Source organism: Hyla sarda, chromosome 1 (genome assembly GCF_029499605.1).
Source record: "Hyla sarda isolate aHylSar1 chromosome 1, aHylSar1.hap1, whole genome shotgun sequence".
Classification (NCBI taxonomy): Eukaryota; Metazoa; Chordata; class Amphibia; order Anura; family Hylidae; genus Hyla; species Hyla sarda.
Window position 1 is genome coordinate 378323812 of NC_079189.1, and position 18927 is coordinate 378342738.

Here is an 18927-nt window from a genome sequence, read left to right on the forward strand (position 1 = left end):
CCACAATAGGCCGGGCAGAACGGCGAAACCAAAGGGGACCGGCGACGATGCGGCTCCCTGTATCCTACGGAAGCCAGTGAGTTGCCTAGCAACATCTGGAGGGCTACAGTATGAGACCACTATACAGTGGTCTCTATACTGTAGCCCTTCAGATGTTGCAAAACTACAACTCCCAGCATGCTCAGACAGCCGTTTGGGCATGCTGGGACTTGCAGTTTTGCAACAGCTGGAGGGCTACAGTTTGAGACCACTATACAGTGATCTTCAAACTGTGGCAATCCAGATCTTGCAAAACTACAACTCCTAACATGCCCACACAGCTGTTTGCTGTCTGGGCATGCTGGGATTTGTAGTTTTGCAACATCTGGAGGGTCACAGTTTGGAGATCACTGTGCAGTGGTGTTAAACTGTAGCTCTCCAGATGTTGCAAAACTGCAAATCCCAGCATGCCCAAACAGCTGTCTCGGAATGCTGGGAGTTGTAGTTGCGTACCTCCAGCTGTTGCATAACTACATCTCCCAGCATGCCCTTCGGCGATCAGTACATGCTGGGAGTTGTACTTTTGCAACAGTTGGAGGCACACTGGTTGGAAAATACTGAGTTAGGTAACAGAACCTAACTGAAGGTTTTCCAACCAGTGTGCCTCCAGCTGTTGCAAAAGTACAACTCCCAGCATGCTCAGTACATGGTTTGCCCCCCCCCCCACTGTGTGAATGTACAGGGTACATTCACACGGGCGAGTTTACAGTGAGTTTCTCGAAGTTTCAGCTGCGGCAAATGTTTTGCCGCAGCGCAAACTCCTACCGGGAAACTCACCGTAACCTGCCAGTGCGAATGTACCCTAAAAACACTACACTACACTAACACATAATAAAGGGTAAAACACTACATATACACCCCCTTACACTGTACCCCCCAATATAAATGAAAAATGTATTGTACGCCAGTGTTTCCAAAACGGAGTCTCCAGCTGTTGCAAAACAACAACTCCCAGCACTTCGGGACAGCCACTAATTGCCCAGGCATGCTGGGATTTTAGCAACAGCTGGAGGCACCCTGTTTGGGAATCACTGGCATAGAATACCCCTATGTCCACCCCTATGCAATCCCTAATTTAGTCCTCAAATGCGCATGGCGCTCTCTCACTTCAAAGCCCTGTCGTATTTCAAGGAAACAGTTTAGGGCCATATATGGAGTATTTCAGTACTCGGGAGAAATTGCACTACAAATTTTGGGGGGCTTTTTCTCCATTTACCCCTTATGAAAAGGAAAAGTTGGGGTCCACACCAGCCTGTTAGTGTAAAAAAATTAAAAAAAAATTTACACTAACATGCTGGTGTTGCCCCATACTTTTTATTTTCACAAGCGGTAAAAGGAAAAAAAGACCCCCAAAATTTGTAACACAATTTTTTCTGTGTACGGAAATACCCCATATGTGGGCGTAAAATTCTCTGCGGGCGCACAACAAGACTCAGGAGTGAGAGTGCACTATGTACATTTGAGGCCTAAATTGGCGATTTGCACAGGGGTGGCTGATTTTACAGCGGTTCTGACATAAACACAAAAAAATAAATACCCACATGTGACCCTATTTTGGAAACTACACCCCTCATGGAACGTAACAAGAGGTATAGTGAGCCTTAACACCCTACAGGTGTTTGACAAATTTTCGTTAAAGTTGGATGGGAAAATGAAAAAAAAAAAAATGTTTTCACTAAAATGCTGGTGTTACCCTAAATTTTTCATTTTCACAAGGGAAAATAGGAAAAAAGACCCCCAAAATTTGTAAGAACTGAGTAAGAACATAATCCATATGTGGATTTAAAGTGCTCTACTGGCGCACTACAATGCTAAAAAGAGAAGGAGCTCCATTGGGATTTTGAAGAGAAAATTTGTCCGGAATTGAAGGCCACGTGTGTTTACAAAGCCCCCATAGTGCCAGAACAATGGACCCCCCCCCCCACATGTGACCCCATTTTGGAAACCACAGCCCTCATGTAATGTAATAAGGGGTACAGTGAGCATTTACACCCCACAGGTGTCTGACAGATTTTTGGAACAGTGGTCCGTGAAAATGAAAAATGTAATTTTTCATTTGCACAGCCCACTGATCCAAAGATCTGTCAAACGCCAGTGGGGTGTAAATACTCACTGCACCCCTTATTAAATTCTGTGAGGGGTGTAGTTTCCAAAATGGGGTCACATGTGGGGCGGTCCACTGTTCTGGCACCACGGGGGGCTTTGTAAACGCACATGGCCCCTGACTTCCATTCCAAACAAATTCTCTTTCCAAAAGCTCAATGGCGCTCCTCCTCTTCTGAGCATTGTAGTGCGCCAGCAGAGCACTTGACATCCACACATGTGGTATTTCCATACTCAGAAGAAATGGGGTTACAAATTTTGGGGGTAATTTTCTCCTATTACCACTTGTAAAAATGTAACATTTGGGGAAAAAACTGCATTTTAGTGAAAAAAATTTTTTCTTTCATTTACACATCCAACTTTAACAAAAAGCTGTGAAACACCTGTGAGGTGTTAAGGCTCACTGTACCCCTTATTACGTTCCTTATGGGGTGTCGTTTCCAAAATAGTATGCCATGTGGGATTTTTTTTGCTGTTCTGGCAGCACAGGGGCTTCCTAAATGCGACATGGCCCCCAAAAACCATTTCAGCAAAATTTGGTTTCCAAAAGCCAAATGTGACTCCTTCTCTTCATAGGATTGTAGTTCACCCGCAGAGCATTTTACGTCCTAACATGGGGTATTTCCATACTCAGAAGAGATGGGGTTACAAATTTTGGGGGGCATTTTCTCCTGTTACCCTTTGTAAAAATGGTAAATTTGGGGGGGAAAAACTGCACTTTAGTGAAATTTTTTTTTTTTTTCATTTGCACATCCGACTTTAACGAAAAGTCGTCAAACACCTGTGGGGTGTTAAGGCTCACTGGACCCTTAGTTACATGCTTTGAGGGGTGTAGTTTCCAAAATGGTATGCCATGTGGGGTTTACTGCTGTTCTGGCACCATAGGGGCTTCCTAAATGTGACATGCACCCCAAAAACTATTTCAGGAAAATTCACTCTCCAAAATCCCATTGTCGCTCCATCCCTTCTGAGCCCTCTACTGCGCCCTCCGAACACTTGACATACACATAAGAGGTATTTCTTTAGTCAAGAGAAATTGGGTTACAAATTTTGGGGGGCTTTTTCTCCTATTACCACTTGTAAACATTCAAAAACTGGGTTTACAAGAACATGCGAGTGTAAAAAATGTCAAAATTTTGAATTTTCTCCTTCACTTTGCTGCTATTCCTGTGAAACACCTAAAGGGTTAACACACTTACTGAATGTCATTTTGGATACTTTGAGGGGTGCAATTTTTATAATGGGGTATTTCTAATATGAAGGCCCTTCAAATCCACTTCAAAACTGAACTGGTCCCTTAAAAATTCAGATTTTGAAAATGTTGTGAAAAATTGGAAAATTGCTGCTGAATTTTGAAGCCCTCTGATGTCTTCCAAAAGTAAAAACATGTCAACTTTATGATGCAAACATAAAGTAGACATATTGTATATGTGAATCAATATATAATTTATTTGGAATATCCATTTTCCTTATAAGCAGAGAGCTTCAAAGTAAAAAAAATTCAAAATTTTACATATTTTCATAAAATTTTGGCATTTTTCACCAAGAAATGATGCAAGTAGCGACAAAAATTCATCACTGACATAAAGTAGAATATGTCACGAAAAAACAACCTCGGAATCAGAATGAAAAGTAAAAGCATGCCAGAGTTATTAATGTTTAAAGTGACAGTGGTCAGATGTTCAAAAAATGGCCGGGTCCTTAAGGTATAAATGGGCTGGATCCTTAAGGGGTTAACGCACCCATTTACTCCACATGCCATTCGATTAGTCACACAGCTGAGTGGTGTAGCTCTGCTAGCACAGCAACTGACAATAATCAAGCTAGTACCTCAGGAGTGGATCAGGAGTACTAGACAAGATAGGAAGACCTGTCTGTTATCTTGGAAATCCCAAACTTGTAACAATTAAAATTAAACTGCATGTCACTATAACCAATGCAGGTTATTCCAAGTCTGTTTGGTTTGTTTCAAAGCCCACCTAAAAATAGCTTGCCCACAGAAAGTTTAGAAGGGATGAATAAGTGTGGTACATACTGCATTCTTAGGTCAATGTCTGCAGGGTCATCAAGACCAACAATTTGTTCAACTCTGGCTTGCAGTCAGGGTTTCATACTGAGCTGGTGGCTCTGCTAAAGTCAATTTCTGAGTGTAAGAATCTGTTGTCTCTAGAGAAGGAGCCTTTGGCAGTAAATTCCCTTATTCAAGCTGAATTCAAGCTGAGTCCTTATAGGTCCATTTGTTGCACCTCCTTTATTATTGGGAGAATAAATCCAATTGGCGTGGTGACAGGCAAATTCAGCAATACAAAAAGATTAATTTATGACCTGTCTGCTCCACATTTTTCATATACGGCTAGTCTTAATTCCTTAATCCCCTCCGAAGAATTTTCAATTAAGTACTCCTCTATAGATGAAGCGATTACCATAATTAACAGTATGAGGCGGGGGGCTTAGCTCTCGAAGGCAGGCATTTCGGGTGCCTTCGAACTCTTGCCTATAATGCCAGAACTTAGGAAGTGACATTAAGCAAAGAGATAAATATTACTTTACAAGTAAACTCACATTCAGATTAAAAAGCAGCCCATGGCTGTTTGACAGGTTTGCGCAGGCTTTTCACCAGATGCTTGAGAATCGCTTTTAGCGTGCGTTCCCACACGGCATATACGCAGCGTATTTCACACTGCGCAAAATTTACGGCAGCAGCAGGAAATACACTGCGTATTTCTTGCTCACTATACACACAGGGCTTTCCGGCGGCAGCCCTATGTGTGTAGTGAGTTTTAGAGGAGGGGCCGTGTGCTGGCATGACTGTGACACGCGGCTCCGCCTCCAAAACTCACTGCACACATAGGGCTGCTGCCGGAAAGCCCTGTATGTATAGTGAGCAAGGAATACGCAGCGTATTTCCCGCTGCTGCCGTAAATTTTGTGCAGCGTGAAATACGATGCGTATACGCCGTGTGGGAACGCACCCTTATTGTGAACATGTTATACATTTCCTTGACAACTTTATTTTTATAGATATTAAAGCAGTAAGAAAAAGTAGGGACATCACTCACCAGGATATTGTGCCAAATTCTTTATTTTTCAACGGTGCAGTAACATGGAGCACGGACGCTACAGGTAGGACTAACTCATTAGTGAAGGATTGGGTTACCGCTGTTGCGCGTGCGTATCACGCTTCTTCAGACCCTACCTGTTCCGTAGTGCATCACCCTTAACCCCTTAACGACGCAGGACGTATATTTACGTCCTGCGCCGGCTCCCGCGATATGAAGCGGGATCGCGCCGCGATCACGCATCATATCGCGTGGGTCCCGGCGCTAATCAACGGCCGGGACCTGCGGCTAATACCACACATCGCCGATCGCGGCGATGTGCGGTATTAACCCTTTAGAAGCGGCGGTCAAAGCTGACCGCCGCTTCTAAAGTGAAACTGAAAGTATCCCGGCTGCTCAGTAGGGCTGTTCGGGACCGCCGCGGTGAAATCGCGGCGTCCCGAACAGCTGATCGGACACCGGGAGGGCTCTTACCTGCCTCCTCGGTGTCCGATCGACGAATGACTGCTCCGTGCCTGAGATCCAGGCAGGAGCAGTCAAGCGCCGATAATGCTGATGACAGGCGTGTTAATACACGCCTGTGATCAGGATGAGAGATCAGTGTGTGCAGTGTTATAGGTCCCTATGGGACCTATAACACTGCAAAAAAAAAGTTAAAAAAAGTGTTAATAAAGGTCATTTAACCCCTTCCCTAATAAAAGTTTGAATCACCCCCCTTTTCCCATAAAAAAAAATAAAACAGTGTAAAAAAAAATAAAAATAAACATATGTGGTATCGCCGCGTGCGTAAATGTCCGAACTATAAAAATATATCATTAATTAAGCCGTACGGTCAATGGCGTACGCGCAAAAAAATTCCAAAGTCCAAAAAAGCGTATTTTGGTAACTTTTTATAACCTTAAAAAATGAATAAAAAGTGATCAAAAAGTCAGATCAAAACAAAAATCATACCAATAAAAACTTCAGATCACGGCGCAAAAAATGAGTCCTCATACCGCCCCGTACGTGGAAAAATAAAAAAGTTATAGGGGTCAGAAGATGACATTTTTAAACGTATAAATTTTCCTGCATGTAGTTATGATTTTTTCCAGAAGTGCGACAAAATCAAACCTATATAAGTAGGGTATCATTTTAACCGTATGGACCTACAGAATAATGATAAGGTGTAATTTTTACCGAAATATGCACTGCGTAGAAATGGAAGCCCCCAAAAGTTACAAAATGGCGGTTTTTTTTCGATTTTGTCGCACAATGATTTTTTTTTCCGTTTCGCCGTGCATTTTTGGGTAAAATGACTAATGTCACTGCAAAGTAGAATTGGCGACGCAAAAAATAAGCCATAATATGGATTTTTAGGTGGAAAATTGAAAGGGTTATGATTTTTAAAAGGTAAGGAGAAAAAAACGAAAGTGCAAAAACGGAAAAACCCTGAGTCCTTAAGGGGTTAAGAATCCTCCCCCGTACACGGAACAGGTGCATACAAATTAGACAGGTTAAAAACATAAAATTTTATAGTAAAAACAACCTAATGTAAAGGACAAACTGCAAGTTGTCACGATTCGGCTTACAGGTAGTGGATCCTCTGTGTCAGCGAGGGATTGGCGTGGACCGTGCTGGTGGACCGGTTCTAAGAGGCTACTGGTGTTCACCAGAGCCCGCCGCAAAGCGGGATGGTCTTTCTGCGGCAGTAGCAACCAGGTCGTATCCACTAGCAACGGCTCAACCTCGCTGACTGCTGAGAAGGCGTGGGACAGAAGGACTAGGCAGAGGCAAGGTCAGACGTAGCAGAAGGTCGGGGCAGGCGGCAAGGTTCGTAGTCAAGATGGATAGCAGGAGTTCAGGTAACACAGGCTTTGGACAACACTAAAGGCTTTCACTGGCACAAGGCAACAAGATCCGGCAAGGGAGTGCAGGGGAAGTGATGTGATATAGCCAGGGAGCAGGTGGAAGCCAATTAAGCTAATTGGGCCAGGCACCAATCATTGGTGCACTGGCCCTTTAAGTCTCAGAGAGCTGGCGCGCGCGCGCCCTAGAGAGCGGAGCCGCACGCGCCAGCACATGACAGCAGGGGACCGGGACGGGTAAGTGACTTGGGATGCGATTCGCGAGCGGGCGCGTCCCGCTGTGCGAATCGCATCCCCGACGGCCATATCAGTGCAGCGCTCCCGGTCAGCGGGACCGACCGGGGCGCTGCAGGGAGAGACACGCCGTGAGCGCTCCGGGGAGGAGCAGGGACCCGGAGCGCTCGGCGTAACACAAGTTACATGTCAAATTCGGCAGATTAATCACTCAAAAAGCATAAAAAATATATTTATGAAAAATTCAAATAACTATAAGAATACACTGTAATCAACTCTTTCGTTAAGCCCTAGGCTGCCCGCAGCATTGAGTTTTATTATCCATTTTGCTTCCATTTGTAATAAAAGCTTCTTTTTATCTGTGTTTTCTTTGCTGCAGACGACCTCAAGTCCCTTAAAGAATAAATCGCTGCAGTTTCCACCATGCTTCATGTTCATGTGTTCGATAAAACGCGGTGCACCTTTTTTTGTTCTAACAGAATAAACATTTTCTCTGAACCGTGTGTTTAAAGTGCGTTTGGTGCTACCGATATAAAATCTACCACATGAACAGATCATGGCATAAACAACCCACTGGGTACTGCAAGTGATCAAAGTGTTGATATGAATAACTTCACCTCCGATATGGGTGATTTTACCAACTTTCAAATTAGAACACCAAATGCATGTACCACATTTGTGGTTACCTGTGGGGCCAGATCTTGTGAGCCAATCAATGGTTTTCGATTTAGAACAGAAGTTGCTACTAGTAACTACATCTCTAAGGTTTTTGCTATGTTTAAATGTTATGAGAGGTCTGTCATGTACTAGTTTACCTAACTCTTCATCATTTTTGATCAAAGACCAGTTGTTATGTACTGCCCTTTTTATGATTTTTTCAAGGGGACTAAACTTAAAGGAAAATCTGGGTAAGACGTTCTGGAAAGGTTTGTCTTTTGCTTTTCTTCTTCTATTTGACAAAAGTAGTTGATTTCTATTTTGTTTAAAAGCTCCATGTAACGCTGTATCAAGAATTTCTTCAGGATAGCCCCGTACCAGTAATCTCTGCTTCAGCTCTCCAGCCTGTAACAAAAACCTTTCATCTGAATCATTAATACGTCCAAGACGTAAAAACTGTCCGTATGGCAGTGCCGTTTTGATATGGTGGGGATGATAGCTTGAGAAATGGAGCAGAGAATTAGAGGCCGTGGGCTTCCTGTAACCAGACGTCCGCAGTTCACCTTCTTCCACCTCAATCAGCACATCCAGGAATTCCATCTTTTTAGCATCAATTTTGTAAGTGAATCTGAGGTTCATTTCATTTGTTGTATTAAGAAACTCGACAAAATTCCTGAAGTCCGCCTCGGTGCCATCCCAGGCGATGAACACGTCATCGACAAATCTGAGATAGCACCGGACGGACATCAGGAAGGGATTCTCAGTTGTAAAGATGTACTTTTGTTCAAAGGAAGCTACATAAAGATTCGCAAATGTGCAAGCCACGGGGGTGCCCATGGCCACACCCCCTATGTCTGTACCAAATTTCATCAAAAAGGAAAGCATTATTTTTTAACACGAATGCTAGGGACTCGCATATGAAGTGAATTACGTCTTATGAACCTTTGGCAGGAAGTACCATCGCGGGCTTGAAGGAAAAAAGGGTATCAATTTTTCAGCTCTTTTTTTTAGAAATTACATTACTTTCTACTGCTATTCTTAATAAACCTTGCAGTTTTTCTCTTATCTTTGGGACAGGATTTCCCTGCAATTTTTGGTAGGTGTTAGAATTGCCTAGCTGTCTCAAAGCTTCAGTAGCATAATATTCAGTAGTCATTATGACAACGTTACCGCCTTTGTCGGCTTTTTTTATTACTTTGTCGTTTCTCTTTTTGAGACTGTCTAATGCAACTCTTTCCCCCTCACTCAAATTGGAGGGATCTTTTTTTTTATAGATTAGAGACTTTACTTCACGCAAAACATTGTTAGGAAAAATGTTGAGATTACTTCCCGGTGTCACTTGAGGACAAACGGAGGATTTTATCCTACCCTTAAAATCCTCAAGTGACCAACAGGTGTCATCTAAAACGTTTGTGTCCTCAATTGTGTCCTGTAAATCGATAAGATGGTCTAGACATTCTAGCTCGCTCTTTGTTGCGTCTTTTAGGACGCTAAACCCCAGAGGGCCGACTGAGGCTGGGATTTCTCCCTCTAGTGGATTATATGTAAGATTTTTATTTGCATAAATTGTTTTCAAATTCAATTTTCTAATGGACTTAAAAAGGTCCACTTCAAAGTCCACTACATTGAAATCCTCAGAAAGGCAGTAATTAAGACCTCTACTCAGTAAGGATGGAGTGTCCCGATCAAAAACAAAATCTGTAAGGTTGATGACTGTACAAGTGTCTTTTTCAGATGTTACTTGTTCCATGTCACTTTCTTGTTTCGCAGAACACTCCTTTTCGGCCGTGCCGGATTTTCTTCTCCCCCTCCTTCTTGTCTTCCTCCTAAAGGGCCACTTCCTTTTTTTAGATCAGTGTTTTTAGATGTAGTTTCTTGACTTTTTGTGTTAGAGCTTTCCTTCTGGGTTTTTTGCTGTTTTTCACACCCGTCTTTTTGATGTCTTTTATTTGAGTCGTCATTACCACTTGAATCAGACTCAGTAGTCCAATAGTCTGTTGTTTTTCGTCTGGGCTGACTGCCCCTTGGTCGTCTCGGGCGTTGTTTTTTTGGACCACCTATAGGGAAAGCTTTGTCAGTTTCATAGTCTAGACGGTCTCTTATAAATTTATCCTCCTTCTGATCTTTTATGACCGATTGCATAGCAACGATTCTTTTTTCCATTTTTTTCAAAAAGGATTGAAACTTTTCATCATCTAAACGTGCTCTTAATTCTGTTTTTGTTCTTAATAGCTCTTCTGTTATTTTAGAATACTCTTTTTCATTTTTATCAATGACGGCTCTTAACATCTGCAGGCAGTATTCTTGATGGATACTTTTCCATATTTGGACAAATTCTGGGTCATCCCCGAATTAGGAGGGTTCTTTGTATGCTCTTAACCCTCTCGGGACCCTTTCACATTCAGCATAGGACCGTTAAGAATTAACTGTCCAAAATAGCCGAGTCTCTTTCTCAGCCAACATAAGAACCTTGGATTCAAGATTTTTTATGCCTAAAACTTGCAAAGTGTCCTTAACATTACACCTTTCGTCCGGCTCCTACTGCACCGTCCGGCATTTCAGAGGTACTGTCAGACGAATCTTCTGATTCCATAGTGCGCTTGAGATAGCTTGCTAGCTAGGAGTATGGGGTGTGCTCAGACTCACAGAAGATAAGCAGTATCGTAATAACTGAAAATAAGAATGCACGGTCGGCACCGCTACCCCAAAGAAGTCACCTCCTCCTTTAACTCAGCTGCATGGTAATCACAGTACAATTCCTGGATTTTACACAACAGTTCCGTGAAAGTGCTGGCAGGCACTATACACAAAGTGGTTCCAAGTCCCTTAAGACAGCAGCAATCCTGATCATAAAGCAATAAGAAAAAGTAGGGACGTCACTCACCAGGATATTGTGCCAAATTCATTTTTTTTTCAACGGTGCAGTAACATGGAGCACGGACGCTACAGGTAGGACTAACTCATTAGTGAAAGATTGGGTTACAGCTGTTGCGCGTGCGTATCACGCTTCTTCAGACCCTACCTGTTCCGTAGTGCATCACCCTTAAGAATCCTTCCCCGGGTGACGTACACGGAACAGGTGCATACAAATTAGACAGGTTAAAAAAATTACATTTTATAGTAAAAACAACCTAATGTAAAGGACAAACTGCAAGTTACATGTCAAATTCGGCAGATTAATCACTCAAAAAGCATAAAAAATTTATTTTTATAGAATTGGCATTTAAGCAGCCTAATTGCTTAAACACGCTTTTGTCAGTTTTCTCTCAGTTATCAGTTCCAGTCTCCCCAAAAAAGGTAGAAGATCCGGCCAAGGTGGTATTAAAGGACATGTCTCACAGTAAAAAATTTTCAGCTTTTAGTGCAGAAGGTAAAGTTATATAGGTTTGTAAATCACTTCCATTACCAATGCTGCTTAGAAACAAGCTTTTTCTGCATTCTTCTGACAGGAAATTCAGCTGTTCCAGGTTTTCATGACTTGCGACCCCCTATTCAGGCTGTTACGTGACAATTACCCAGAAAACCCCTGTGCTGCAGAGAGCTCCCTGTGCTCGGCCTTAGCCCCTCCCATCTGATGAATATTCACACTGTCCTCCCTCTGTTCTGCAGTGATTGGCTGAGCAGCACTGCCTATATGCCGGCTGATTCAGATCATAGCAGCCCCAGCAAACAGACTGATTCTCTCCCCTCTCCTTGCTAATGTTTTTACACTGATAACGGAGGAGAGGGGGGAGGGGAGGGAGCTGCCAGCGTAGAGCTGTCACACTGAGCACTGGGGAGAGAGGAGTGCAGGGCAGAGAAGGGGGGAGGTATTGTGCCACTGTAAAGCAGGAGGGGGAGGGAGTGATTTGACAGTGTAAAACTGCAGCTTCAACTCCAGGGTCCCTCTCTCTGAGCACTGAGATTAGTTTGTTTCCTTGTGGCCACCCTGCTATATAGGGCTATGATTGGAGCTCAGTGTTATGTGGGAGTAACAGAGCTGTGGGAGTGACTAACATAAGTTAGGGGTGGTAACAAGCTCTCTGCTCAGGCAGCTGAGAGCAGGAAATGTGAGCAGTGCATGCAGGGAAATGTAGTCTTTGAGATCACAGGCATAGCCACCATGACCAGGAAGTAACTGGAATTTATGAGCTGAATAGCCGGTGAATGGGGGCCGGAAAAAAAATCACAAACATGTCAGAAAGGTGAATATACTATGGAATGGCTATGTTTTTTTTTTTTTCTTTGCTGCATGGGATATCTTCTTTAACGTTTAAAGTAATTGTGTTAGATACAAAGCACATGGTTGCCAGACTCCTTGAAGAGAAACTGTTCAGAAACAAGTCCACCATATATAAGCTAGCTACTAACCCAGTTATAACTAAGGTGGATTCCCAGGCGATTTTAGGCATGTTAAATTTTGTGACTACTTCTTGGTGCATTGAAAGGGCATATCATTTTTTGTTCCTTGTATTAATGATTATTCTCCAAAAATATATTTTTTTATGCATCTTTAGCAGTTTTGTGGCAATTTGTGGTTCTTACTGGTTGGCAAGCCCTTGGCTCAAGGAGATAGCACAATTACCAGGTTTCAATAGTAATTCGGCATTGAGTTATACCCTGTAGTAGCCACTGCACAGGTGTAGAGCTTGGGTGAACTCTTTGTTTGTAAAGGATAATGCTGTCACTGTTGAAAATCAGATTAAGTGTAAACATATCATGTCCAGGACATTAGTTATGCTCACAAATTAGTGGAGTACAGAACGTTGCTACAGATGCTCTCTCCAGACAAAACCTTTTTAGCTCTTCTTCCAGGCCATGCCAGAGGCCGACATCTCAGGCGCTCCAATCCCACCTCACCATTTACTTGTCCTGGACTAAGTCAGCATCTGGATACTAGTATAGAACTCATTGAATGCTCCTTGTCATCTAATACTTAAAGGGGTATTCCAGGCAAAACCTTTTTTTATATATATCAACTGGCTCCGGAAAGTTAAACAGATTTGTAAATTACTTCTATTAAAAATCTTAATCCTTCCAATAGTCATTAGCTTCTGAAATTTTCTGCCAGCTTTAATTTGAGGGTATTTACATCCAAATCAGGTGAACGGTGTAGGAATCACAACAGTTTTCATATGTGTCTCTGACTTGTTAAGGGACCAGAAGCAATGGGACAATTGGCTTCTCAGCTGTTCCATGGCCAGGTGTGTTATTCCCTCATTATCCCAATTACAATGAGCAGATAAAAGGTCCAGAGTTAATTTTAAGTGTGCTTTTTGCATTTGGAATCTGTTGCTGTCAACTCTCTAGATGAGATCCAAAGAGCTGTTACTATCATTGAAGCAAGTCATCATTGGGCTGATAAAACAAAACAAACCCATCTAAAAATAAGGAACGCACCAGTGAGCTCAGCAACACCAAAAGACCCGGAAGACCAAGGAAAACAACTGTGGTGGATGACTGAAGAATTCTTTCCCTGGTAAAGAAAACACCCTTCACAACAGTTGGCCAGATCAAGAACACTCTCCAGGCGGAAGGTCAAAGTCAACAATCAAGAGAAGACTTCACCAGAGTGAATACAGAGGGTTCACCACAAGATGTAAACCATTGGGGAGCCTCAAAAACAGGAAGGCTAGATTAGAGTTTGCCAAACAACTTCTAAAAAAAAAGCCTTCACAGTTCTGGAACAACATCCTATGGGCAGATGAGACCAAGATCAACTTGTACCAGAGTGATGGGAAAAGAGGAATATGGAGAAGGAGAGGAACTGCTCATGATCCTAAGCATACCAACTCCCTCATCAGTGAAGCATGGTGGTGGTACTGTCATGGTGTGGGCATGTATAGCTGCCAATGGAACTGGTTCTCTTGTATTTATTGATGATGTGACTGCTGACAAAAGCAGCAGGACGAATTCTGAAGTGTTTAAGGAAATATTATCTGCTCATATTCAGCAAAATGCTTCAGAAGTCATTGGACGGTGCTTCACAGTGCAGATGGACAATGACCCAAAGCATACTGCAAAAGCAACCAAAGAGTTTTTTAAGGGAAAGAAGAGGAATGTTATGCAATGGCCAAGTCAATCACCTGACCGGAATCCGATTGAGCATGCATTTTACTTAATGAAGATAAAACTGAAGGGACAATTCCCCAAGGACAAGCAGGAACTGAAGACAGTTGCAGTAGAGGCCTGGTAGAGCATCACCAGGGATGAAATCCAGCGTCTGATGATGTCTATGCGTTCCAGACTTCAGGCTGTAATTGACTGCAAAGTGTTTGCAACCAAGTATTAAAAAGTGAAAGTTTGATTTATGATTATTATTCTGTCCCTTTACTTTTGGTCCCATAACAAGTGGGAGGCACATACGCCAAACTGTTGTAATTCCTACACTGTTCACCTGATTTGGATGCAGTTAAAGCACATCTTGTTCGTTTCATTTCAAATCCATCGTGGTGGTGCATAGAGCCAAAAATGTTAGAATTGTGTCGATGTCCCAATATATATGGACCTGACTGTATATTTAGCCAGGGTACAACACCATTTAGCCATCCAGAATCCTGACAGAGCTTCCATATTTCAAGCGCAAGCAGCATTAAAAGGGATTCAAAAAGGAGACACACTTAAGTGACCCAGCTCGCAGCCTATTTCTGGTGATTCATTCCGGCAGTTGCCGGATATGTTAACTTGAAATCACTTTGGCCTACGCCCTAGCCTTGTTTTAGAATCTGCTATTTACTTGAGGTTTTGTGACCAGACAAGTTCAATTCAGAGTCAAATGGTGATAAATACTTGAAGTTGAGTCAGTTAAAATGGGTCACACATCATTGTGTTCTTACCTTATACTATTCCAAGACATCCCAAGTTGGTCAGTTCAGAGAGATTAAGTATTTTCCTATGGCATATAAGTGGTGTCAAGTCAAGGTGTTAGTTAATATAGCAACTGAGTACTGAGGAACGTGCACCCAGATAGTCTTTTAATGGTTCAGTATCCCAGTTTGTTAGACATGTTCCTTTTTTGGCTAGTACTTTGGGCATTAACCTCTTAGGGACCTATTTTCACCTTAACCCCTTAAGGACACATGACGTACTGGAACGTCATGTGTCCACTCCCGATCTATAACGCGGGGCCACGGCGTGGCCCCGCGTCATAGCGGTTTGGGCCCGGCCTCTAACAACGGCCGGGACCCGTGGCTAATAGCGCGCGGCATTGATCGCTGTGCCGCGCGCTATTAACCCTTTAGACGCGGCGTTCAAAGTTGAACGCCGCGTCTAAAGTGAAACCGAAAGGATGCCGGCTAGCTCAGTGGGCTATTCGGGATAGCCGCGGTGAAATCGCGGCATCCCGAACAGCTGACAGGACAGCGGGAGGGCCCCTACCTGCCTCCTCGCTGTCCGATCGCCGAATGACTGCTCAGTGCCTGAGATCCAGGCATGAGCAGTCATGCGGCAGAATCATCGATCACTGGTTTCTTATGAGAAACCAGTGATCAATGTAAAAGATCAGTGTGTGCAGTGTTATAGGTCCCTATGGGACCTATAACACTGCAAAAAAAAAGTGCAAAAAAAAAGTGAATAAACATCATTTAACCCCTTCCCTATTAAAAGTTTGAATCACCCCCCTTTTCCCATAAAAGAAAAAACACAGTGTAAATAAAAATAAAAATAAACATAAATGGTATCGCCGCGTGCGGAAATGTCCGAATTATAAAAATATATCGTTAATTAAACCGCACGGTCAATGGCGTGCGCGCAAAAAAATTCCAAAGTCCAAAATAGTGCATTTTTGGTCACTTTTTATATCATGAAAAAATGAATAAAAAGCGATCAATAAGTCCTATCAATGCAAAAATGATACCGTTAAAAACTTCAGATCACGGCGCAAAAAATGAGCCCTCATACCGCCCCATACACGGAAAAATAAAAAAGTTATAGGGGTCAGAAGATGACAATTTTAAACGTATAAATTTTTCTGCATGAAGTTATGATTTTTTCCAGAAGTGCGACAAATTCAAACCTGTATAAGTAGGGTATCATTTTAATCGTATGGACCTACAGAATAAAGATAAGGGGTCATTTTTACCGAAAAATGTACTACGTAGAAACGGAAGCCCCCAAAAGTTACAAAATGGCGTTTTTTTTTTCAATTTTGTCTCACAATGATTTTTTTTCCCGTTTCACCGTAGATTTTTGGGCACAATGACTGACGTCATTACAAAGTAGAATTGGTGGTGCAAAAAATAAGCCATCATATGGATTTTTAGGTGCAAAATTGAAAGAGTTATGATTTTTTAAAGGCAAGGAGCAAAAAACGAAAATGCAAAAACGGAAAAAACCCCGGTCCTTAAGGGGTTAAGGACAAAATTTTAGTTTTTGCACTTTCGCTTTTTCCTCCTTCCTTTCTAAACATCATAACTCATTAAATTTTGCACCTACAGACCCATATAAAGGCTTGTTTTTTGCACCACCAATTGTACTTTGCAATGACCTCACTTATTTTATAATATAACCTGCGGCGAAACCCCCCAAAAATTATTTGTGGGGTGAAATAAAATAAAAAAACGCCATTTTGTAGCTTTTGGGGGCTTCTGTTTCTACACAGTGCAATATTTGGTAAAAATGACACCTTATCCTTTATTCTGTAGGTCCATACAGTTACAAGGATACCCAATTTTTATTTTATTTTAATACTACATGCACCAAAATTAGTATGTTTAAAATTGGCACTTTATGACCCCTATAACTTTTTTATTTTTCTATGTACGAGGCGGTATTGGGGCTAATGTTTTGCGCCGTCATCTGTAGTTTTTATCGGTACCATTTTTGTTTTGATGGGACTTTGTGATCGCTTTTTATTAATATTTTTATGGTGTATGAAGTGACCAAAAATGCACAATTTTTTACTTTGGTATTTTTTTTACGTGTACGCCATCGACCGTGTGGTTTAGCTAACTTAATATTTTAATAGTTCAGACATTTACGCACGCGGCGGTACCACATATGATTATTTTAATTTTTTATTACATTATTTTATTTAAAAAATGGGAAAAGGGGGGTGATTTAGGCATGGAGCAATAGATCTCCGATCAGACAACGGAGAGGCAGGTGAGGACCCTCCCGTCATCTGGAAGCTGATCGGGACATCGCGATTTTGTCGCAATAGTCCTGATCAACTCCGCTGAGCTGCCGGGATTCTTTTACTTTTGTTTTAGACGCTGCAATCAACTTTGATCGTGGTGTCTAAAGGGTTAATGCCGGTCATCGGCCCGAGCGGCTGTGCCCGGCATTAGCCGTGGGTCCTGGCTGCCCGTAGCAACCGGTACGCACTGGGTCTAACCCGCTATCTGCTGGTGAGAACGGTTTAAACCCGGTAAACGGGATTTGGACATCTGTAGTTTTTATCAGTACCATTTTTGTTTTCATGGGACTTTTTGATTGCTTTTTATTAATATTTTAATTGTGCAGGGATGTAGAAATAAAAAAAATAAACTACTTGTCGAAGGGACTAAAACAGAGTGCAATCTACTTGTCCCTCATGAAAATCCACTTACTGGTAGACAAAATAATTTTAATCAAAATAGTACGTAAATTTTGGGGTTTTATTTTTTTTCGCTATTCACCTTGTGGTCAAACTTACACATTATTTTACTTTAGATCAGCCTGATTATACCAATACCAAATTTTTTTTTTCTTCTTTAAAAAATAAAATAAAATTCCTGACCCCTATAAAATTTGTATTTTTCCGTATACCGGGCTGTATAAGGGCTCCATTTTTGGGCCGTAATCTGCTGTATGTATCGGTACCATTTTGATATTGATCGGATTTTTTGAACACTTTTTACTTCATTTTTTCTGGGATATGATGTTATAAACATAAAAAAAAGACTAAATTCTGTGATTTTTTTTTTTTTTTACGTTAACGCCATTGACCGTACGGGATATGAAATGTTGGGGTTGTGGCTGTGCAGGAACCACATTCACCCAGTGAGCCGTAAAGGACATATATTGTCCCTGACCGTAGTTACAGCTCCAGATGTCGGCGCTGCCGTGCACTTAGGTACACACTGACAGGCTCAAGGACTGGCCCACCTTTGCTTCCACAAAATTGTGCAGGGCTGGTACTGCCTTCTTCGCAAAGAAATGACGGCTTGGTACTCTCCACCTCTGCTCGGCACAAGCCATCAGTTCTCTGAAAGGTGCAGAGTCCATCACTTGAAAAGGGAGAGACTGCAGCACCAGCAACTTAGACAGGAGCACATTCAGCTTCTGCGCCGTTGGATGAGTGGGCCCATACTGTTGTCTCTTGGACATGGCTTCACAGATGGATTGTTGGCGGAATGGCTGACTAAAAGTGGGAGAAGCAGGAGAATCTGGAGTGACAGAAGGAGGGTATGACACACAGCTCCCTTCGGCTGAGGTGGTGGAGCCTTGGCTAATTGAATGAGGGAGCAGCTGGCCACTGGGAGATGCAGCAGGCTGGACCACTACATCGGAGCCACGGTTCTCCCAGGCTGCTTTATGGTGGCGAAGCATGTGTTGACGCAGGGCCATGGTGCCAACATTGGGACCCTGGCCACGCTTCACCTTCTGCCAACATATCTTGTATGTGGCTATGTGAACCTCCTCCGGATGCTTGATGAAAAACTGCCACACCGCCGAATAGCTGATTTTCCCACCAACAGTCCGCACTAATTGACTGCTACTGCTGCCGTCTCCAGGAACCCGTTCCACTACCTCCCGGGAAGGTAGGCTGCCGCGAAGCAGGTGGTCTCCCCTGGGCATCTTTGGCTCCAGAATTTCCACTCCTGCCACCACGCAGACTGCCAACCATGCTACCGCCATGCTGCCTCAGGCAACCTGCAACTCTCTTCTCCTGATAAAGCCCCTTTTGCACCCGGCTCCCAATTGCGATCGGCTTCATCATCATCATCGAGTTGTGTCTGCACGTCACTGATGTCCTCCTCAGGTTCCTCAAGTGTCTGCTTCAGGACCCTGAACCCAGGCAACACCGCCTCC

The 18927-nt window shown here is 42.8% G+C and overlaps 1 protein-coding gene across 2 annotated transcripts in view; it reads left to right on the top strand.

The window, feature by feature from the left end:
• Positions 1 to 18927, top strand: part of RMI1 (RecQ mediated genome instability 1) — a 155881-nt gene that overhangs the window by 74173 nt on the left and 62781 nt on the right. The window contains exon 4 of one of the 2 annotated variants that reach the window (XR_008844897.1): positions 7658 to 7776. The exons of the other annotated variant lie outside the window; for it this stretch is intronic. The gene's annotated coding sequence lies outside the window, so the exon portion shown is untranslated. Of the gene's footprint in view, positions 1 to 7657; positions 7777 to 18927 lie in introns of those variants that run through there. 2 annotated transcript variants of the gene reach the window in all.